The 24689-nt window shown below is 38.5% G+C and overlaps 1 long non-coding RNA gene and 1 other non-coding gene across 2 annotated transcripts in view; one reads left to right on the top strand and one right to left on the bottom strand.

The window, feature by feature from the left end:
* The window catches only part of LOC141569669 (uncharacterized), a 118558-nt gene that overhangs the window by 64076 nt on the left and 29793 nt on the right, over positions 1 to 24689 (top strand). The window lies entirely within an intron of this gene.
* On the bottom strand, positions 17045 to 17151 carry LOC141569838 (U6 spliceosomal RNA). The gene has a single exon (XR_012493618.1). It is a non-coding gene; the product is annotated as a U6 spliceosomal RNA (small nuclear RNA).

The following is a 24689-nucleotide window of genomic DNA, read 5'->3' as shown; positions in this document are numbered from 1 at the left end:
GCTTTCCTGTATTTTGTCATTACTAGACTTGGGGTACTTCACCATTCCTGTTGATTTCCCTATTGCCTCCCACTTGTTTGTCAATGGTTTCTTTATAACACTCTCCTCGCATTAGCCCAGCTGACTGTGCCATGCTGGGGAACTGAGAGATCTGGTATATTCCTATAAGGTTGTTTTGCTAATCAAAAATTTTAAATGCAGAGTGGAACTGCTATTAAAAGAACACTGAGGTGGATCTTTTTATGGTGGGAAGAATTCTTCTGTAAATCTAAATGGGCATCTCTTAATTTTTAAAAAATCTACGTTTATACATTAAATTTATGTGAAGTGCTGCTTTTGTTTCATGCTATTTCATGTTCAGGATTTTCAGATATCGTTCAGAATACATCTCATTCCTCTTCCTCATGACAGTTGCCCAAATAGTTACTATTTTTGTGCCCCTGAGGTTCTTCATTGTGGCGAGCCACTCCCTTCCCACTCAAGTCCAACAAATACCACTTATAAGACATAAATCAGATAAATTCTGATTTATCTCCTGTGAATATGCTTTGTCAGAGGCATCCAGATTACATGACTCAGATGCAGTCTACTGGGAAATTATAGGCAAAAATTAAAAATTTGACCAAACTCACTAGCACTCATGGAACACTAAGGTATAATCAAATTCCTATAAGGTATTTGAAGAGTCCTGCTGAAGAAACCTGAGTCTGTACTGTAAACTGAAGGCTGCCAGCTGTGATTTGACTAGGGCAGAAAGACTTCAGTCTGACTTTCCCTGCCTCATTCTACATGGCTCACTTGTAGAGCTGCATTCATTTCCCCACTCTCCCAAACCCCTCCCCACAGTTATAGCACACTATTTAAAAAAATATTTGTATTAAAATATATGTAACATACAATATTATATTAGTTTCAGGTATACACCATAGTTATTCAACATTTATATACCTAAAGAAGTGATCACCATGATAAGTCCAGCAACCATCTGACACCGTAACATGCTATCACAATATTATTGACTATATTTGCTATGCTGTATATTACATCCCCATGACTCATTTGTTTTATACCTGGAAATTTGAACCTCTTATTTCCTTCACTTCCCCCCCACCCTTTTTAAATTTTTCAATTACAGTTGACATTCAATATTATTTTAAATTAATTCCAGGTGTACAGCATAGTGGTTAGACATTTATAAAATTTAAGAAGTAATCCCCCTGACCAATCTAATAACCACCTGGCACTATATATAGTTATTACCATATTATTAACTATATTCCCTATGCTGTAGTTTATATTCCCATGACTATTTTGTAACTACCAACTTGTACTTCTTAATCTCTTCCCCTTTATCACCCTGTCCCCCAAACCCCCTCCTGTCTGACAGCCATCAAAACGTTCTCTGTATCTATGAGTTTGTTTCTGTTTTGTTTGTTTTTGTTCTTTAGATTCCACATATAAGCGAAATCACATTGCATCTATCTTTCTCTGTCTGACATATTCCACTCAACATGTACCCTTCAGGTCCATCCATGCCACTGCAGATGGTGAGAACCCATGGCTGAGCAATATTCCATTGTATATATGTACCACCTCCTCTTTATCCATTCATCCATTGACAGACACCCAGGCTGCCTCCATGTCTTGCCATTGTAAACAATGCTGTAATGAACATATGGATGCACAGGTCCCCTTGAAGTAGCATTTTGGGTTTCTTCAGATAATTATCCAGAAGTGAGATTGCTAGGTCCTTCTTTGTCACTTGTTATAGCCTTTGTTTTAAAGCCTATTTTGTCTGGTATAAGTATTGCTACCACAGCTGTTGTTTGTTTGTTTCCATTTTCATGAAATGTTTTTTTCCATCCCTTTACTTTCGGTCTGTGTGTGTCTTTTGATCTGAAGTGAGTCTCTTGTAGGCAACATATGGAAGTGTCTTTTTTTCTTATCTATTCAGCATTCAGCCACCTATGTTTTGATTGGAGCATTTAATCTATTTACATTTAATGTAATCGTTGATAGATATGTAGCTATTGCCATTTTATTATTCATATTTTTAATTTTATTTTATTATATTTTTTTGTCTTAAAGAAGTCCCTCAAACATTCCTCATAATACTAGTTTGGTGGTGAGGAACTCTTTAGCTTTTTCTTGTCTGGGAAGCTATTTATCTGTTCTTTGATTCTAAATGATAGCCTTGCTGGGTAGAGTAATCTTGTTTGTAGGTCCTTCCTTTGTATCACTTTGAATGTTTCCTGCCAATCCCTTCTGGCCTGCAAAGTTTCTATTGAGAAATCAGCTGACAGTCTTAGGGAGCTCCCTTGTAGGTAACTGCTTTTCTCTTGCTGCTTTTAAGATTTTTTTTTCTTTGTCTTTAACCTTTGGCATTTTAATTATGATGTGTCTTGGTGTGGACCTCATTGGGTTCATCTCGTTTGGGACTCTTTGCATTTCCTGGGCTTGTATATTTTTTCCTTTGCCAGGTTAGGGAAGTTTTCTGTCATTATTGCTTCAAATAGGTTTTCAATTCCTTGCTCTCTCTCTTCTCCTTCTGGTACCCCTATAATGCAAGTGTTGGTATGCTTGATGTTGTCCCAGAGGTCCCTTACGCTATCCTCATTTTTTTGGATTCTTTTTTATTTTTGCTGTTCTGATTGGGCATTTTCTGCTACCTTATCTTCTAAATTGCTGATTCAGTCCTCTGCTTCATCTAATCTGTTGATTCCTATTGTGTTCTTTATTTCTGACTGGTTCTTTTTTGGGTTTTTTATCTCCAGTTTTTTTATGTTTCCTATCTCTTTGTTGAAGTTCTTCCTGAGATCATTGAGCATTTGGAATTTGGAATTCTGTGTCTGGGAGATTACTGCATCTGATAGAGTCCATTTTGTTTAGTTCTTTTTTCTGGAGCTTTGTCCTGTTCTTTAACTTGAGAAATGTTTCTTTAACTTGGGAAATGTTTCTTTGTCATATTTTACTTTTTAGTATGAAAAATCTTAAACATACGGAAAGGTAGAGAGAATAACATAATGAACAATTGTATACTAATCATTTGATTTGATTGGAATTCTGACATGTTAGTTTCATGTGTTGTTTTAATTCTGAAGTAATTTAAAGTAAATTTATTATGATATTTCACACTTTTAAAATGTTTGTTATCCAGCTCTTAAAAATAATGATATTTCCTATAAGTCACAGTACCATAATCACTCTTAGCAAAATTAACAAGATTTCTTTAATGTAATCCAAAAATTCTCAACAAAATATTTTCTTGGAGGCATGCGTAAAAGAAATCTTATTCTTTTTATATTTAAAACACAGATATAGATATAGTACATAAATAGATATATAGTATATCTGTGGTATAAAAATTTCTTTTTAGAGGTAGTTAGGAAAAATGTCTAAAAAATTTATTTGTAGGGGGTGACAATGAAAAAATGGTTGAGAAACACTGATAAAATCTAACACATAGTCTCCATTCAAATTTCCTCAATTTCCCGCAAAAGAATTTTTCAGCTGATATTTATGTATGCTAGATACAACTCCTTAATAAGACATGTGTATTGCAAATATTTTCTTTTGTATGTCTTGTTTTTGCTTTTTATTTTTCTAACGGCGTGTTTTAGAAAAAAAATTAATTTTGATGAGGTCCAATTTATCAACTTTTTATTATTATGGTTTATTCTTTTTGTATCCTATTTAAGAAACATTTGATTACCTGAAGCCGACAAATATTTCCTCCTATGTTTTCTTCTAAATGTATTATATTTTTAGCTTTTACATTTAGGCATACAATCCATTTTAAGTTAATTTTTGTGTATTATGTGAGGTAAGGGTCAAGGTTTATGTTTCTCAGTTGGGTATCCAGTCGATCTAGTATCATTTGTTGAAAGGACTTTCTTTTTCTCCCTTGAATTGGCTTGGCACCTTTGCTAAAAGTCAATTAACATATACATGTGAGCCAATACCTGTATTCTCTACTTTGTTCCATTGACCCATGTGTTTATCCTTATGTAAGTACCACACTGTTTTGACTACTGTAGCTTCACAGCAAGTTTTGAAATTAGGAAGTGTGAGTCCTCCAATTCTATTTTCAAAATTGTTTTGGCTATTATAAATCTTATGCATTACCTTATAAACTTTAGAATCAACTTAACAATTTCTGCAGGAAATATCGCTGAGATTTTAATTAGTATTATATTGAATTTATAGATTTATTTGGTGGAAAATTGAGATCTTAATAATATTGAGTCTTCCATATAACATACATGGTATATGTTCTACTTGTACTTTGATTTTGTTTTTGGTAAAACAAACAAATCCCAGTGTATTTTCCTTCAATTTGTGGCAAAGATGTGCCTGTTATATGAATATATCTGGTTGTGAAAATTCTGGGGTACTTCTCCTTGAGTGCCAACAAAGCACCAGTGTTTGACATTTTCTTCCATTATCTACTCTAAATCATTATGTTGGCAGCTTGGAATCAAGAAAAGATCAGAGGTAAGGATTTATACTTATACTGCATGTTGGCTCAGACTTCCTTTCAATAAACTTTGGATATTCAATTAAAATAATTTTGTGTTATAAAGAAGCCCCTTAGCACTAACCTTACCCAGAACTATTCATTCTGCCCTTTATAATAAATACCTACTCTTAGTAGGTATTTAGGTGCTAAGAAATGTGCAGTGTCTGTCTATGGTTCTGTTGCTTGAGTAGGGATGGCATATTCTAGTTGAAAACTGAGGTGTATAGAAAAGACTTCATTTTGTGTGTGTGTGTGACAGCTTTATTCCTATTATAAACATCATATCTGTTTGGTGATAGAAAATGGAATCCCAGTTACTTTGGAGGTCCTCACTTTTCTCATTGAGGTTGCATTCTATTTTAGTGGGGAAGGGGGACTGCATGGTGGTAAAGACACTGATGGGGAAAAGGAATATAATCCTCCATGTTGCCATCTATTCCTGCTGGCCTCTGCTGAGATATGTTTGTGTCTCCTTGGTCTTCAGTCATTGTCTATGTAGGTTGCTACATGCAGGATGCCCCATCTCTACTTCATAGACTTTCCAGAGACCTTAGCTCTCAATGCCATGTCTCAACTGCTCTTGGTTGCAAAGAGACTGTTCCATTGTTCCTTGAAGCATCTGCCCTGACCTGCCAGATGGTTTATTTTTACTCTGGAGTTTTACCATTTTACAAGGCTCTACCTGGGAGAGCAGGGCAAGGTCAACATTGCTCTCAGATTCCACAAACCTATGTTGTGGTTTCTATTTTCCCCTTTCCTCCACTTGTCCCTCAGGGAGGGACAGGCATAGGACTTAGAGACTTTCCCACTTTCAGAGAACACACCCATCCCCAAACCATAAACTATATTTGCTTCCCTACTGATCCTTTCTTTATTCATGTTCCAGGGAATCATTTTTTTTTTTTTTAAGATTTTATTGGGGAAGGGGAACAGGACTTTATTGGGGGGAACAGTGTGTACTTCCAGGAGTTTTTTCCAAGTCAAGTTGTTGTGCTTTCGATCTTAGTTGTGGAGGGTGCCATTTAGCTTCAAGTTGTTGTCCTTTCAGTCTTAGTTGTGGAGGGTGCAGCTCAGCTCCAGGTCCAGTTGCCGTTGCTAGTGCAGGGGGCGCAGCCCACCAACCCTTGTGGGAGTCAAACCAGCAACCGTGTGGTTGAGAGGACGTGCTCCAACAAACTGAGCCATCCGGGAGCTCAGCGACAGCTCAGCTCAAGGTGCCGTGTTCAAACTTAGTTGCAGGGGGCGCTGCCCACCATCCCTTGTGGGACTCGAGGACTCAAACTGGCAACCTTGTGGTTGAGAGCCCACTGGCCCATGTGGGAATCGAACCGGCAGCCTTCGGAGTTAGGAGCATGGAGCTCTAACCGCCTGAGCCACCGGTCTGGCCCCCCAGGGAATCTTTTATTTAAAAGAAAAAAACCACTTTTTTCATTGAAGTATAATTTACATACATTAAAATGCACAGATCATAATTATACAGTTCAATAAAATTTAGCTAATGTTTACAATTGTGTAACTCACACCTATATTAAGATAGTGAACATTTGTATCACCCCCAGAAAGTTCCCTCGTGCTCCTTTCCAGTCAACTCCCATCCCCACTTTTCTGTTTTTTATCAGTATATATTAGTTTTAGCCTGACTTGGAACTTCATGTCAATGGAACCGTTTTGTATATATTCTTGTGTCTGGCTTTTTTTCACTCAACATCAGATCTTTGAGATCCCAGGAGTATTTTTAGTTTCACTCTTTTTATTTTATTTTATTAGTTTCAGGTGCACAAAACAATGTAATACACATTTATCATTTATATCCCTCACACAGTGATAACCCCTCTCCCCCCATCCACTACTCCTCTGACATCGCACACAGTCATTACATTTCCACTGTCTATTCCTAATGCTGTACTCCGCTTCTTGTAAATATATATATATAAAATTGTAGTTGACATTCATTATTGTTCAACTTCAGCTTCAGGTGTACAGTGCAGTGATCAGGTATCTACATCGTCCCTGAGGTGGTCTCCCTAATGAGACAAGTGTCCATTTAGTTTCACTCTTAAATCATTATGCTGTATCTACTTGTTGAGCCCTTCAAAACCTAGGACTCCATAGCCACAAAGCCTGAAATTTTGAAATTCAGAAGCTTTTTCTATGCTCTTTAGCTATAGCATCTCTTACGTTTGAGCGAAATTCATCTATTTAAGCAGGGGAAGGTTGGGAAGTACCAAGAAATGTGGACGGAATTTGCAATAGCTCTAAGAATTATTCTATCACAGAGTCAAGAGCAGAGTCAGGATTTCAACCCAGGGCTCTGTGACCCTGGAACATCTGCTCTTAACACCCCTCCACCCCACTCCACCCCCCACCTCCCCAATGTTCCTGGATGATTGGCTGCTGAGAAAAGGCAAATGGAGAGTTATGTTGAAATATGAGTTGTGTTCCCTAGGGACAAGTGGCAATAAAATATTCCAGAGCAAAGCCTTAGGCAGATAAGCTAGCACTGGCACAACTCAATGAGCCCTAAACAACAAAAAAATGTAAGATTTATAGTGAAGGTTCTCACTGGTGTGATTAAGCCTTCTGAAATGTATTCTCATTAAAATTAAACAGCTGAATTTAGAAAAAGCATGGCAGAACAAAATAAGTGCCTTTCTTTGTTAAGTGCCTTTTTCCTCATGGTTTGTAGGATTAGTTGAGTTGGGCTCTGCCACTAACTAGCTGTGGGGGCAGAGCCCCAGAAAGTAGTTTCCAGGCTCTCGGCCTCACATAGACAGGTGCTGGCTCAGGTAGTAAATGGCCATCAACTGTGATTGCATGGCCATCAGCTGTGGCTAGTTGGCCGTCAGCTGTAACCAGTGAGCCATTGGCCACTCATATAACTGTTGTGGCTAGGCTAGCAGAAAATGGGGGCTAGCAAGAAGATGGTGGCTGAGCTAGCAAGAGCGGATTGCAGAGAGGCGGATGCCGCCAGCGAGAATATAGTGATATGACTCCCCTACCTATGGCTCCGTGGGTGTTCCTTTTTGGCCTCACCATATCCTGCATTCGTATGTGGGGAGCGGGAGCAGAGACCTCGCAGGCCACCCCACACGACACCTGTTTTCTTGTGCAGGGAGTGGGAGCAGAGACCCTGCATGACACCCTGCATGACAAATGGCGCAGTGAGCAGGGTCTCCTGCACAACACTAGCTGTGTAGCTTCGGGCAAGGCTCATCACTTTTCTGAGCCTCAGTTCCTGCAGTACTAAAATGAGAAGATTACAGTAAATGGTCACTGCACTTCCTTCTAACTCAAAATGGCAATAAATTAATACTTGTAGTGCCCAGTAAATGAGCAAATCAGTGTTTGTATAACCCAAAGATCCTTGCCAAATACGCAAGATATGCTAGCTGGGTGAACCACATGGAGGGTTACTATTGTATTTTCTCTTTCCACAAGGAATGACATATTTCCTCTTTGAATCTACCATACGAACATAAAATGAAAAGAGATGAAAATGGCTTCAACATTTTATTAGGTTATATTAGCTATGGAGAGAAATAAATGGAGTTAAGGTCTTCTTGTCTGGAAACACAATAATGTGACTTTTAAAATAAATTCAATTTTGTTGACAGCAAAAAAATAATAGTGGTTTGCAGTGTCATGAAATCGTCCAATTCTTCCAAAGGACATGGTGCACCCTAGCTTAATTTTGAGAATGAGAATTCTCATGGCTTTCAGAACTGTAATAATAATTAGTCAGTATGTACCCAGAACGTCTATACTGTATTTTAGAAAATTTCATATATAACATATTATATTACAATAAATCTTAAAGCTAAGGTTGGGGTATTATTATCCCCAGAGAAGTTAAGTAACTCATCCAAGGTCAGAAAACTAATTAGTGGAAAGTTTCAACTATTACATGTGGGAGTTTACTTGGATATCATTTCAAGATTCATTTTTATATGCCCTACTGCTTCTGAATTTAGCTTATAATGTTTTGTCTGTTTTGTTTGTTCAATCATAAGATTTTGTTTGACAGAAGTGTTTGTTCTGCTGTTAATTTTTTTTTGGAAAACTATCAAAGTTTAAAAATCTTCTATAAAAAGAATTATGGCCAGGGAACAGACATGGTTTTGCTTTATAGAGTCTCAAGAAAAAAAATGGCTGAATCAGTTTGTGTTGAAATCCTACCTTTGGCATCCTGAAGGATATGAATAATAGATGACCATATTTAAAATGTAATGATTCCCTGAGATTCTATAGGGATGTGGGAAGGGAATGTATTCAGATAGTCTTCAAATTTTCTGGATTTTCATTCAGGTCATTACTTTGCTCCCTGTTCTATGCGTTTTCATGATACTCTGCGTTTGTGAAGAGTTCTTTCTTCAGAGAAGGGTTTCCGAAGGACAGCGATGGTGAGGCACAGTGCATGCTGAACTCTCCATAAGAAAGAGCTCTCTGTCTGCACATTTTGTTCTTACACTCAAGGGCAGCTCTGAGCAGACCCCGCTTCACTCCGGGAGGTCTCAGCTCTTGTCAGTAGGAACATCCCCAGCTTCCAAAATAAAGGCCAATTCAGGGACACCTGACACAACCACCCCCTCTCCTTACGGTATGCCAGCAGGTGAGATTTCTCTGGAATAACATAAAAACCAGACCAGAGCAACTCATCTAAAATAGTCTGCAATAATAAAATAGCACCCAAAGAGCCTTATGGAAACATTTGAAGTTCCAAGATAAATGTTATCCTAGGCCTGTGTGCATAATTTTGGAGAAAACTGGGCTAGTTATTTAAATAAAGTAGGACCAACTCTTTTGCATCTGGGAGTGCAAGCTTCCTAAAGAGACAGATCAGCAGAGTAACTTGGGGTTCTGGCCCAGACACTTTAAGATTTTCCAACATCATAATTGTTCTTATTACTCCTCCCTGAGGTGTGGACCAGAGTGTAACTACTTCTCAGCATCCAACAAAATGCACTGACAAGTCAATACAGAAGAGAGAGAAAACCATGGTTTGATATGGCCAGAGGAGAATTCATTACAGTTTATTTCAAAACCAATATCTAAAGGATTATATGAGATTAAAAATTTTCCATAAAGTATTACTTTGGGGGCTCTGTTTGTTATAATTTAGGTATAATACAAAATAAATACTTTCAGCTCTGATCTGCCTGGGGCAATGGTGAATGGACAGTGAGAGGGAACACTGATATTTATTAGCCATTTATTATCATAGAAAAAGCATTGGATTTAGAAATTAGAAGGGCTGGATTTGTTACAAATTAATTATGTGACCTTGGATAAGTCACTTAGCGCAGTGGATCTCAAACTTTAGCGGTTCTTAAATAATCACACAAAGAGCTTGTTAAAACACAGAATCCTGGATCCCATCCCTAGAGATTTGGATTCAGCAGATCTGGGGAAGGGCCTGATACTGCATTTCTAACAAGCTCCCAGGGGATGCTGATGCGGCTGGTCCAGGGACCCCATTTTGAGGAGCAAGTAAGTCTTAGACTAGACACTTATTTTCAAGAGGAGTCTACTATGTAAGATGATTACTCAGGTCTCTTCTAGCCCCATAAAATTTCCTGAGGTTTGATTTTGCTCTACTTTCCCTGATGTAAGTGTCTGTAATTTTTCTTTCTAATGGAGCTAGCTAATGGTAGGGCATAAATTAAATCACTGAGGGAGCAGCTGTCTTAGGGAAAATTTGTTGCTGTAAAGGTATTAGCCATTAGCCACAGGTGTCTACTTAAATATTTCATATTCAATTTTATGTTTGAGTCTCCTAGGAGAAATGACAAAATTTCTCTGGGAGGCTTGAGTTTGAGTCTTAACTCTGCCACTTACTAGCCCCATGACCTTAACCTTTCTTATTTTCCTCATCTGTAAAAGGGAGAAACCAATTCTATGTCCTTCCTATGTTGGTGGCTCTCGGAATATGCACATGCAAGAACCTTGTATGTTGTAAGGAGCCATGCAAGTGTAAGGAATGAGTGTGTGCAAAGTGTAGTAACTAGGAATCACAACACGGAGGCACTGAGCCAGCTTCAGAATGATTCAGTAGAGGCCATGTGGCCTAACACCAGTCTGCAAGCGGCAGGGATCATTGTTCCAGCTCTGTGCCTTAGTTTGTCCATAGGAATGTCTGTTAGACACTTTGGAATGCCTGCCACTGAAAGGAGAAATTGGAAGCTGATAATTGTATGAGTCAGGGAAGCAGAACCACTGTGAATATTATGGAAAGAGAAATTTCTCATAAGAATTAGATCTTGGCAGGATCTAATTCTTGGAGGAGGACCTGGGGAAGCAAACGTTGGACAATGGGAGCTGGGAACTGAAGGGTCAGGGGAAGGTCACTAACAAGCTCGGCATCAGTGAAAGAGTCAGAGCTTCCAAGGAAAACCTGGGGCTTGGCACATCCAGTGGCTGTCGTTGGACTGGAAAGGGGAGCTGGTAGAGTTGTTCCTGGAAGCTGTTGGCTCTTTGTGACCACTGCTTCTATAAGTTGCAGGGAAGCATATGGGCCTGGGATTGCTGTTGGTCAACAGCGAATGGAGAGCTGGAGGTGGGGGCTGGGAGCGTGAGGAGCAGCTAGAACCTGCTGACACCTCTGCATTTGTGTCTCACCACCTCTAACCAGCTGTGACCTTAGACCACAATGGGAGCTGCTGCCTTCCACCTCCCAAATCTTATACAAGCTCACCTTGGGCCTACCCTAACTCGGAACCAGACAGGAAAGGAGATTCTGGAAAACTTAATTCTCTGCATAAAAAGTTGATGATAGAACAATCCAGCACATATCTGATAGCATTTCTGAAGCACATAATGACTAAATAAGAAGATATCTCCTTATCCAAGGAGGACAAGTCATCCATCTCTAGAAGAGATTAAAAACAACACTATATTTAAAGAATAAGGTATATTCAATCCCCTGCATAATAAATTGTAGTCATTTAAACATCTTGAGAGTATAGTATATACATTAAGAGTATGTATAAGGTCTTATTTGTAAGGGTGACACAAATGTGCACCCATACAAATCTCCAGACGTAAGCAACAGAAAGTCACAGGACTCTCATTTATACAATATGTATCCGCAGGATTTGGAAGCAGGGAACGCAAACACGTGGTAATAGAAGTGAGAGCAGCTCTGCATGTGGGTCCCGGAGAGTGTTTACTCAGTGTGTGAACAGTGGATATGGCACAAAGGGTAAACTATATGTTGTGCATATACAGCCAACCCTCATTATTTGTGAATTCCTTATTTTCAAATTCACCTACTTGCTAAAACTTATTTATAAACCCCAAATCAATACTCCCAGTATTTTCACAGTCATTCTTAGACATGAACAGAGAAGCAAAATATTTGTCACCCAACCCACATATTTCCATTTGAGGTCGAGAAAGGTGAAACTCTGCCTTCTTGTTTCAGCTCTCATAATGTAAATAAGTGTCCTTTCTGTGGTCTTTTTTTTTTTTAATTTATTGGGGTGACAATTGTTAGTATGCTGCCTCCTCAACCCTGTGGGCCATAAGCAGAGCCCTAGCAGTCTGAGTTTTTCCCTCTCCCACAGCTGCGGTAGTTCCGGGATGCAGCGAGCTTGTAGCACTGAGGTAGGTCTGCGTCCTGTGCCCGCAGGACCCTATCTCTGCACTTCTCCCTTCCCCCCTCCCCCGCTCGCGCAATTCGCCCACCTTTAGGTGAATTCAGTAGTGAGCCTCTTCGTCTTGCCTGTCTGCTGTGCAGGGAGTCCTTTGTGGAGTTATTGTTGTTCTATTAGTTGTAGATTCTTGGGGAGCTTTACAGAGGCTCACCTCACGCTGCCATTTTGATCCAGTTCTTCTTCTGTGGTCTTAATACCACATTTTTCACATTTGTCTGCTCTGCATTGGCAATTTTCCTGTTGAAATTGACTCCCAAGTATAGTGCTGAAGTGTCGTCTAATGTTCCTAAGTGCAGCAAACCTGCCATGTGTCGTGAGGAGAAAATCCGTGTGTTAGATAAGCTTTGTTCAGGCACGAGTTATGGTGCTGTGGCTATGAATTCAATGTTAATGAACCAACAATATATGCTAAACAAGGTGTCTTTAAACAGAAACACACATCGAACAAGGTTAAGTATTGATCGGATGCTGAAAATGTTGCCACTAGAGGCTCTCAGGAACCTAACTGTAGTTCCTCTAGGGGCGATGGTTCAGTATTCATTGATACGGTATTTGAGTATTCATTCATAGTGACTTTATAGGCCATAAGTACTGCAAATAACGAGAATCAACTGTATCCTAAAAGGAAGGATAAATTACTTTCTGTCTCTCAGAAAAGGCTAGATATAATGAGGAAAGGCAGATCTCAATCTGTCACCATTTGGTTGATGCCTGAAATTATATTCTTAGTTTAGTGCTTTGTGAGCCCATTGCAATGTAATTGCAATTTAGCGGGTAATTGCCCTTTAAACCTTATCAGCCAATTACACTTTAGTATGAATGAACCTCAGTAATTTTCCTGAGATCAAGTTATTATAGAAATTGATGTGTAGGAAGTGAGTTTGAACCGGGCCAGTTAAAGCAGGTGGAGAGAAGATTCCACATAAATGGGGAGCAGTTGAAGCCGAAGAAACTGGGTGTCCACAGACAAGGTTATTTTTGTTTTAAAATGTCATATCTTAGCTTTATTGGTGAATATTATATTCTCCCCTATCTATCAACAGATTGTGAACTCCTTATAAAGCAGGTATGAAAAGGTCTTGAATATTTGAAATTTTTAAACATTTATTTTAAGAAAATTATTTCTGAGCCAACATTTGCTTTTATCAGCTGCATAATATCCAAATATTTGGCACTCTCTTGATCTAGGTCAGCCCTCTCTGATGTCTGAAAAAACCTATTTGGGATTGCATATACTGGACTAGCCATGAGAAAAAAAATGTGCTTCAGATACCAAATGTGTAATGTTCTGCCCTTCACAGAAGAAGCATATTGAGGAAAGGAGAGAAAAAATAACAGATTTAAGACTCCTTCTCTCTTTTTTCCTTTCTCATTTCCCTTCCCCCATTCTACCACTGCTTTTCTTCAGACAATGGTATTTCAAATCTTCCAATATACCATATGCTCATTTATCGCTGATCTTGCCAAGATGGCCCCTAATCACTGACAACCTCTTGGCTGGCCTTCATCCTTCAGGTCTCAATTTAGCTGTCCCCTCATTCAGACTTCCTTGGTTCCCTAGGCCTTCCATAGGGATGGCGCTGTGCGCTTCTCATGGAATAGCCTCAAGGGGCACTGTGTGTTTCTTGTATAATAGCATTCCTCACAGGGGATTAAAACACTCTGCGTACTTTCTGAGTCCCTTACTGGGCTAAAGTCTTGAAGATTTTGAAAAGACTTATCTTGCTTACCATTGTAAGCAGTAATCACGTGGTAGGCATGGTGTACATTATAGTTGAATAGATAAATAGCTAGCATGTCTCTTCAAATTTTGAGTCAGAAATAAAAGAAAGATTTCATACGGGATTTTCTAGCCCCTGACTAGAGAGTTCTGTGCATGTTAATTTAAACATCATAACTGCATTTAGCAGTCAGCTATAGCTTTATAATGAATGATCACAAAATCTGCGTGGCATTTGAGCTAGCATTTATTTTGCTCCTGGACTTATGGGGCAGCTGGGGAAGCTCTACTTTATGCTTTTGTTTTGAGAGTTGTTTGGGGTGGATTTCTCCTTGTAGTTCATTTTGGGATCTTAGTTAAGTCGTTAGCAGTTACGCAGAAGTCTGCGTACGGCAATGGCAAAGGCATGGTCAGACACGCAAGCAAATTTCAAGCTTCTGCTTGTTTCATGTGTGCTAACATTCTAGTGTTTAAAACAAAGTTGAGGGAAGGGGTGCAGAATGGGAGCTATTCTACCCACTAGGCAAATGTTGACAAATTCCTCTCTTCTGGAGGAAGGGCATAGACAAGGTCTTCCAGGCTAATAATTTTGCTTTAGTTCCTGGGAAAGTATGAAAGAGGACATCAGATATTTTGCAATGGCCTCAAGAATTGGTGGTCCATGTCCTATGTGGAAATGTCAGGCCACCTCCTCTCTGGGTCAGTAAAATCTCCCTAAGCAAGGCTCTTCCAAAGAAACAGAGTCATTAAAACACTGAAGAACAGCTTTATTTTTTCATTTTTTTTTTGAATTTTTGAATTTTTATAAGAGTTTATTTGAACCAAATTGACAACGTATGCCAGGGGAGCAAGATCTCAAATGTTTTAATGAAGGACTGCTTTAGATTCAGAGCACCCTCTGCAAATAGCTCATCAAATCATTTAATTCTGATGGTGACTAGCATTCTACAGAGATGAACAGTGGGTCTCTCCATGGCCGTGGTGATACCAACAACAGGGCTTTGCAAAGGATTCCTGAGATTGCTGTGGAGATCAATGGCATTGATACCCACCAGGGAGATTTTCTTCTATGGATGTTGTGTTTATTTTTTACATTTAAATCTTTAATTCATTTGGAATTTGGTTTTGGATGTGCTGTGAGCTAGAGATTCAATTTTATTTTCTTCAGCATGTGTAGATAGATGTGATAGTACCACTAATCATATACACTATTCTTTTCCTATTGAATTTTAATACTGCATTTATCCTATTTTGTATTTTAATATATTTTCTAGAATCTATTTCTGGGATCACTATTCCACTCCACTGCTTTATTTGCACATCTCTATGCCAATGCTATATTATTTTGAAAATACTGGTTTTATAGTATGTTTAATGCCTAAGATAAGCCCTCCCACATATACTCCAATCTTCTCTTTAATCATTTTTTGGGCGTTTACACTTAGAGGGACTTTAATATATATGTACTTAAACTTTTTTTTTTTAATTGAAATATGATGTTGGGGCGGGGGGGGGGGGAGCTCTACGGGAACCCTGATCCACCAGAAAGATGAACAAGTGGGTCCTAGGGCAAATTAAGCCCGAGACATCGCTGGAGGGAAAAATGACAAAACTGAAGCTGTCCTCCTTCGGACACATCATGAGAAGACAGGGCTCTTTGGAAAAGACAATAATGCTGGGGAAATAGAAGGCAGCAGGAAAAGAGGGAGACTGACTATGAGATGGACTGACTCCATAAAAGAAGCCATAGGCTGAGTCTCCAGGAGCTGAGCAGGGCTGTGAGGACAGGACACTGTGGACGTCACCCATTCACAGGGTCACCAGGAGTCGGAACCGACTCAAGGGCACGTAACGCGCGTGTACACACACACATACACACACTTAAAAATTCCCATTGGGATTATAATTAATATTTCACTGAATTCTATATTGATTTTAGGAAAATGACTTCTTAGGATACCAAGTCTTTGTACTGAAGAATATGTATGTCTTTACATTTGTTCAGATATTGTTTTATACCTTCATTAAGAGTTGGAAAAGACCTAGGTATGATTTAGGACAGAGAGAAGTAGGCCTGGAGAGAGAGCCAGGGTTGAAAGGGGAAGATTACCGATCATAACCTAGAGGTCATTCTCACTCTTCAACGTGACTTTATTGAAGATTTATTATCTTTCGATGTTAAAGTTTATTTCTCAGAGGATATATTTTTTATCTCCCTTATTTTCAAGTTCTTGAGGAAGCCATTCTATGTATTTCTTGCTGCAAAAGAATTCTTGTTTTCATAACTTGTTAAAGATTATCATTGGATAGGACAGAAGGTTGAATGGGGTCTGCCGGTGGCTGAGACGGGGGTAGGGAGTAGGGGGTGAGGGTGGGAATGGGGAGTTAGTGTTTAATGAATACAGATGTTTGTCGTAAAACTTGAAATCTTTACCGTGGCTCAGAAAGCCTTCATGATCTGGCCACCTGATGCCTCTCTGATTCCGTCTCCTACTTCCTCTCCGTTTCTCATTATGCTCCAGTCACCTTGGCACCCTTATTATACTGAAATACACCCAGCATGCTCCAGACTCATGTCTTGGCATGAGTCTAAAACTCTGTCTGAAACTCTCCCTTAGATATCTACAGGGCTCCATTCCACCCTTCTGGAAAGTCAGGACAGCCTTTCCAGACCACAACTTCTAAAATGTAACCTTGCTCTGGTTACTTTTGATTCCTATACCCCCTACCCTCCACCCCGTCTCTTCAGACTAGAATATAAGCTGCACAAGAGAAGAGATTTTTGCCTATACTAAGAGCAGTCCCTGGCACATAATAGATGCTCAATAAATGACTGTGAAGGGGTAACCAGATAAATAAAGAAGCAGATGTAGGTTCAGCTGGGAAAAGAGGGGCAAACCGTCCTTTCGTGACCTGGGAAAGACTTCAAGGGCGAAGCAGGAAAATCAGGAGCTACCAGAGTTGGGTAAAAAGGAAAAGTGGTGTGAGCCAGGAAGGGGAGGAGATGCTTTGTAAATATGAGGTATTGAACATCTGCCAGGAGAAAGCTCAGATCGGTAAACAAAGCTTTATGTTGAATGTAAACTGAGAGGTTGAATGGACTCCTGACTGGTTTCTTTTGGATTTACCAAACATCTCAGTGTATTTTTTTTTTTTAATACGGAATGCTTCACTAATTTGCGTGTCATCCTTCCACAGGGGCCATGCTAATCTTCTCTGTATCGTTCCAATTTTAGTCTGTGTACTGCCGAAGCGAGCACAGTGCATTTTTAATTAGTCTGCAATGTTGCTAATGATGTGCATTGTGTGTGTGTTCCATTAGTTTTTCTTAAATCGAACATTAGATTTAATTATGAACTTGGTCTTTAAAATAACCCCTATCCATGTAGCCTGAAAATTGGTTTTATACTGGAAGTCTGTGCTGAAAATGTGGCTGGAGAAACTTAGATCAAAACAGATCCTTGTGTTTTCTATTATACACAAAGGGACTCGTTCTCATCTTATGGTGGGAGGGGAGTGTGTGTGTGTGTGTGTGTGTGTGTCCACGCGTATTTAAGCTCATGGCGAGAAAAAAACAGAGAGGAGGAATATTTCAAGAATAAAGAGAGTAAATATATAAAAGCATATAAAACAAGCATGCTCTTACAGATAAGTTTACAGATTTAGAGAAAAGAGAGTTCCCCGCCCCTTTTGAAATATCAGATACACTTCAATAAGGCAGAATCTATGTGCACTTGTAGAGTAGTTTACCTCCATGTTCCCAGAGCTATTAATGTGATGTGATCAGGTCAAACAGAAAGTAAAAGAAGTTAATAAAATAATTTCCACCAAATATTAGGCATCTCTTGGGGTGCTTTGTTTTGTTTTGCTTTGGAAGAAATATTTTTCTTTTTCTTTTTTGCTTGTTCATTTACACTTATTTATTTGTCTCTGAATATATGTACATGATAGAAAATTCAAAATGTACAAAATAGTAGAATGAAAAAGGAGACCTCATCTTACCACAGTTCCTCCCCGTGCAGTTCCCCTCCCTGGAGACAACCCTCATTACTCAGTACGCACAAGTTGCTGAACCTTGCTTTTTTCACTTAATAATTTATTTTGGAGATAATTCCATATCAGAACATATAGAATTGTGTCTTTCTTTTACAGATTGCATACTAGGATTACGAATTTTAACAGGAAAGTTTTTTTCTTTCCTCGCCTCAGCAGGAGATCAATGTGTAGCTTAATGAAGGTGGAACCCTAATAGGAGGAATTAAAATCTCACAAGGCAAGATTTTTAAGTGTGTGAACGTCTTGGGAGCCTTCCAAATACCTTCTAGAAATAGGGCGCCAAGTAAAATACAGGACACCCAGTTACATTTGAATTTCAGATAAACAAAGAACATTTTTTAGTGTATGTTCCATGTATATTTGGAAAACACACAAAAAGTTATTTGTTGTTTATCTGAAATTCAGTGTTCTTTATCTGAAATTTAGTGTTTATACTAAGCAATGGTTCATTTTTATCTGAAATTCAATTTATGTTTACCTGAAATTCAAATTTAACTGGGTGTCATATATGTTATTTGCTAAATCAGCAACCCTATTTAGAAACCACTCACCTACTCATTTGTGAATAGAGGTGATCTTAACTTCAAACTCAATAATGATGAGCTGGTGTCTGTTAGAGCAGGAATATATTGCTTCTTAAATAGCATGGTTACAAAATCAACCTCAAACTTCAGGCTTCGATATTTCTTTTAATTGCTTTTCATAATCCACAAGTAAAGCAATGCCTTTCTTAATTAAGTGTTTTACTAAGACTGCTTAGCATATTGCCTTCAGCGCTGAAAAACTATAATGTATTTAAGATTATCTCAAATATTATAATCATACACTTGAACTTTGAGATGAATTACATTTCAAGGGAATTTTGTTTGTATTGCTTACATGACTTTTTTTTCAAAATGAAATATTGCTGTCAAAAAATTACATCAGATTGTAATCAAGCCAAGTTAAATGTTTTATTGAAAATTAAATATCAACCTTGTAAAATTCTTATTGTGTTTTCTTATAAAGCCCTTTGGAGAAGCAAAAAATCAGTGCAATGTGGTTTACAGTGGATCACATTTAGTTTGTTTCCCTCAGGCTCAGAGATACACAGCCTCTAATGTCACCAGTTCTGGCTTCTCCCATTATTGTTGCTCATGAGTATTCTCCCAAGGCATCCTCCTCCCTAGTCTGCTGTTCCTTCTCATCTGAATCGGATAACACCTCAGTGCTTACATCTGACTTGGAAGCAGTGACTGTTCTGCAGCCCAGAAATGCCTTCTGGAATGAATTTGGAGCTTATAGGTGTATGCTTGCCCTTGGTTTATGTGTCTACTGATGGGAATTTATTTTTCATCGTCTTAATAGAAACAAGATCCCAAAGATATTGGAAGGGATTGTCTAACTTTGGAAGGTACCACACTTTGAAGAAAAGTAGCCTTTTAAAAATTTGATTCACTGTTTTAAGCAGAAGGCTTGTGTAGCACTCAGTCAGTTAATCCTGGTGCACAGAGAGAGGAGTGCTCTTCTTCTCCAATGATTCCTTTTAGCATTAAAATTTGAGGAGTGAGTTAACGATATGCAGGTTTAAGTATGGGGGGAAATTAACGGTGTCTGTTGTTTCCTTTGACATGAATAAAAAAAGAAAAGAAAATGGATCGATGGATGGGTAGATGCTCAGTAGAGCAAATAGAATGCCAACAAGAGAGGTCCTATTTTTAAAGCCATTTTCTGAACCATCCATCTCACCCTTGCTTTAGCTTGTTTACTTTTTTGCTTAGTCATAGGAGTTTTTAATCACATCTGAGCTGGGTGTTATAGCTTTGGTACAAAGAGGAGAAACTCTCAGCTCTAACCCCGGGGCTCAGTTCTGTCCAGCAAGAGAAGCTGAATAAATACTTCGTCATCAGAAAGGTTCACTTTGGCTGACAGAGTTACTCATCCAACTGCAATGTACTCTTACCTATGGATTACTCTTGAGTGCCTGAACTGTACTGGAGGCTGAGAAAAGCTGCTGATGACCCAAGCAAATATCTACAGAAGTAAAGATCAATCAGTACAGCTATTTAGGCCAGCTCTGCATGGCTTGTCTCTGAAACCAGTGGAGAGGGGTGTCAAAGGTATTTAGGAAGGGGCACCCTGGGTTACTGGTTTAGAGCAGTAACCCAGGCATGATGGGCAGCCTCAGGAGGCAGAAACTGGACCTCTTTCTACCTCACTTTTCTCATCCATCCAGAATCTCGCCATCTTTTTTCTGTTTCCACTCCCCCTGTCTCCACTAGCCCCATCTAGTGTTTTAAAATGTGTGATAATAAGGATGCAATGGGTTTTAAAGATCAGTTGCAATAGTTATTACACAACATTGAACCCTCTTTGGTTTGCCTTTTCATTCATTTTTCAACTACTGTATTTTCATGGTATGTTAGAAAACAACAGAGTTCTAAGTTTATATGCTTTCTTTCCAAATCAGAGTTACCTTTTTGAACACTAAATATCCCAGGCTGCTCCAGCCTATGGGGAAGTGTGTGATCACATTAACAGTAATAGCCAACATTGTTTTGCTCCTCCGAGACCTTAGCTCTTCTTCTTCACAGGCTCCAAGATGTGTAGGAGAGCTCCTAGGGCAGTGTTTTACAGAACTGAGCCTGACGGGCCATGGCCCAAACATGGCTCTCTGTGTGCATCACAGCCACATCTCCATTTGCGTTCCCTGACCACAGTCTAATCTCATTTTAGGCCCTAGATGACTTCCTAAAATTTGTTGTGTCAAAAAATATTTGTAGTCTGGATCATATTTTATTACTGAGTTAAACATTTATATACAAAAAATGTATCCCAGGAAATATAAGAAGAAAAATCCATGGAGGCATCTCAGAATTCCAATGAGAAATATTTCCCTTTAGCTGGCATAGAGGCATGTCTGGAGTCCCACACAATATATGTGTTGTCCTTTAAATGTATTCATATATTCAAAGTTTGCCACATTGTTCTCTCCTTTATTACCAGAAGTTATCACTCCCTTTAAAGTCTCTGGAGTACGTAAATTATTACTCTGCTTTTTTTTCAGTTTGGCAGGTGATCACAAAAGCCAATAAAGCCTTTTGGGAATTTTATTTCCTATTTCACTTAATAGCAATAGGCTGAACCTTTTCAGTTCCCCCATCTCACCCATGCTGTGTCTCATGGGGACCTTCACGCATACTCTTCCCTCTGTTTGGAACACTCCTCTACCCCATCCCCACCTCTCACTCCACCAGTTGCTGGGCTGAATTTCCCTGAGAAGTCTTCTTTGATTCTTTATCACTGGATTGGGAAAATCTCCTATGATTTCAAAGCAACCTGGATTAACCATTTTGGTAGAACCTTTGACACTCATTTGTAATGGTTTATTTCCTTTCTGAATCCCCAATAGATTTCAAGTTTCTTGAGGGCAGGGGCATCAAGTATCATTCACTGTTGTCTGCCCAACTCTAGCCTCATGTTGAGAGCATGAAAGTCAGTCAATAAAGATTCGTTAATTGAAGACTTAAATAATGGATTAGCCAGTTTTCCATACCTATTTCTTATACCTAATGCCAAATTGCCAATTGAAAATGGAAATCCTGGGCTGGCCTGGTGGCTCAGGCGGTTGGCGCTCCGTGCTCCTAACTCCAAAGGCTGCCAGTTCAATTCCCACATGGGCAAGTGGGCTCTCCACCACAAGGTTGCTGGTTCAATTCCTTGACTCCCCCAAGGGATGGTGGGCTCTGCCCCCTGCAACTAAGATTGAACACGGCACCTTGAGCTGAGCTGCCTCCCAGATGGCTCAGTTGGTTGGAACGCATCCTCTCAACCACAAGGTTGCCAGTTCGGCTCCCACAAGGGATGGTGGGCTGTACCCACTGCAACTAGCAACGGCAACTGGACCTGGAGCTGAGCTGCACCCTCCACAACTAAGACTGAAAGGACAACTTGAAGCTGAATGGCACCCTCCACAACTAAGGTTGAAAGGACAACAACTTGATTTGGAAAAAAGCCCTGGAAGTACACACTGTTCCCCAATAAAGTCCTGTTCCCCTTCCCCAATAAAATCTTTAAAAAAGAGAGAAAATGGAAATCCTTACTTCCATTTTCCTTTTCAAGTGGATATTTGAGAAATTTATCAAATTGTCAGAAGTGTAGGAAGACGTCTTTTAGTTTGCCTTATATCAGTATGGACATGATCCTCAAACCTGCTTTATTCAAAACAATATATACTCAAATTGAATCACTCTCTTGATCTTGAAGCTACAAATAAGTGGCAACTGTACTCAAGTTATATGTAGAACAATATAAGCATCTGTTTGAATTCTTTGTTAACCCTAGATCTCAAATTGAGAGACACTTGAAGTCTCTTATGAACAGAAAACAAGTTAACAAGAATATAGTTACTGAAATTTTCTCTTTTCATTTTATCAACTATGTAGCTGAATTATAACTATAACTAATTAATCTCTGATAGTAAGCAAATAAATAATTTTGGTTGTGACAGAGCGCTAAGTTTTACCATCTTAGCTAACTTTTGGTATTCTGGGTTCTTAATTGTACAATAAAATCATTATTGCACTGTGACACAACCGTTTAAATTGAAACAAGTTAAACCAACATTCTTAGGGTAATGCTATTAAAAAATGAAAGATGTCTTGCCATTAGTTAAAAGAAAAATCTGACTTTAAGGAACCAGAGAGAAAAAGAAATCCTTTGAGGATTCGATTTATTATTCTCAGAAAAAAAATGAATTGCTTTTCAACATGTTGGAATAAAAATGGAGTTCTTTCTAAAATCATGACAAGTTTTATCTATGGGTATGAAATTTTAAATAGGAAGAGTGATAGCAAGAGATAGGTCTTTATCCAGTAACACAGAGATAAATGATTTTCCTAAGGGTATGGGGATGTAGAAAATGAATCATTTCTGAACATGCTTAGGTTTGCAACTCAGGAAGCCTAAAGATGGTGGTTCCCTGAATTTTTGTCATAGAGGCTTTTTTTTATAGTAAAAATTTCATAGAGGCTTTTTTTTATAGTAAAAATTTCATAGACTTTTCACTTGGATAATAGTTGTATTTCTAATGTCTTCTGGTTAAATAAATCACAATAAAAAGTTAAGATGATGTAAAAAATACTTGAAAATAATGTATATTTAATTAATAACAAAGCATCATTAATACCTTTGAAAAATAATGGTTCAAAACTGTTTGAGATATTATTTAGCCATTCTACATAAAATGTTTCATGTGCATATGGGTTCATGGACCCTTAGCAATAATTCCTAACTTTTGGGGTCTCTGATTGCAGGTTGGGAACCACAGTTGAAACTTATAAAATGTTACTTCACTTTGATGAAAATTACTTCTAATATGCTTGATCCATTGCACAAATATATGAAATTATTTATGATCATCTTTAACATTTTTTCCCTAGTATTTCAGGAATTCTAGTTATTCTTTTTTACTGGACTTTAAATGAGGTGGTTAAATGTCCAGATGGGTGATCCACTGAAGACCCATCTTGGCTATATTGCAGACTCTCAAGCATAGAGTCCATAAACAGAGATAACTCACTTCTGTTTTTCAATGCATCATGTAGCATTGTAATCGTTTCTTAATTCATTGAATTTAAGATGCCTTTAATTGTGGGAAATTATTTCATATAATACTTATAAATAAAAAATGTTGCCAATTTAACTCTGACATGATGATTTAAATATTATTTCATTTTAAAAATTTAAGCTTATTAAAAAAGCTATTTTACATTTATTTAGACATAGGTTTTAATCATACCTAATGAATAGAATTCAGCAAAGTGATGGAATGACTCTTCTGATATTAGGTTACAAAAGACTGACTTCTTTCTAGCTATCATCCCTTTCTCCCTCTTGCTTTCTCACTCTAATCAAGCCACCTGTCATGTCCTGAGCTGCCCAATTAGGAGACCACTAAGCAAGGAATCAAGGGAGGTCTCTGGCCAACAGTTCATGAGGAACCAAGACCTCATTCCAATAGCCCATGAGAAACTGAATCCAATCAACAATCACTTGAGTGAGCTTGAAAGCAGACCCACCCCCAGTTGAGCCTTAAAATAATCACAGCCCCAGAAAACACCTTGATTGCAGCTTGTGAGAGTTCTGGAGCCAGAGGACTCAGCTAAACCATGCTTGATCCCCTGATCTACAAAATCTTTCATATAATAAATGTTGTTGTCTTCAGCCACTAAGTTTTGGGGTAATTTGTAATGCAGCAATAGATAGCTAATGCAGGCAATACATCATGAATGCACAATGGTGACTACATCATGAACGTCCCCTGGCTGATAGCAGCTGTTCATTGCCATCGATTGAAAGATGCATCTCAATTTTAGAGATGATAAGAGTGAATAAATAATCTACACTTTAGAATAAATGGAGAAGTAGAGTAGTTTACTTGTTTGTCTTCACCATTAGCATGAGAAGTCCCTGAAAGAAATAATTGTGTTTTATTCAGCTCTGAGAATCCATGGTGCCCAACACATAGAAATGTTTTGTAGATGTTTGCTGAACTGAATTATCCAGATAATTTTACCATTGGACAAAAACGCCTAGCTCGAGGCAAATCTTGAGAAAAGAATTTGTTCATTGCCACAGCTTAGAGAGGTATAGCTAGCACTCAAAATGTTTCTTTAAAAAGTTTGTCTATGCTCTTTTTAATTTAACAATGTCACTCATTTCACTTGTTCTTTGAGTACTGAGGTTTACCATCCTCTTTGAT

Source organism: Rhinolophus sinicus, chromosome X, assembly GCF_036562045.2.
Source record: "Rhinolophus sinicus isolate RSC01 chromosome X, ASM3656204v1, whole genome shotgun sequence".
Lineage (NCBI taxonomy): Eukaryota > Metazoa > Chordata > Mammalia > Chiroptera > Rhinolophidae > Rhinolophus > Rhinolophus sinicus.
Note: the sequence above shows the minus strand (reverse complement) of the source record. Positions and strands in the feature narration are given on the sequence as shown.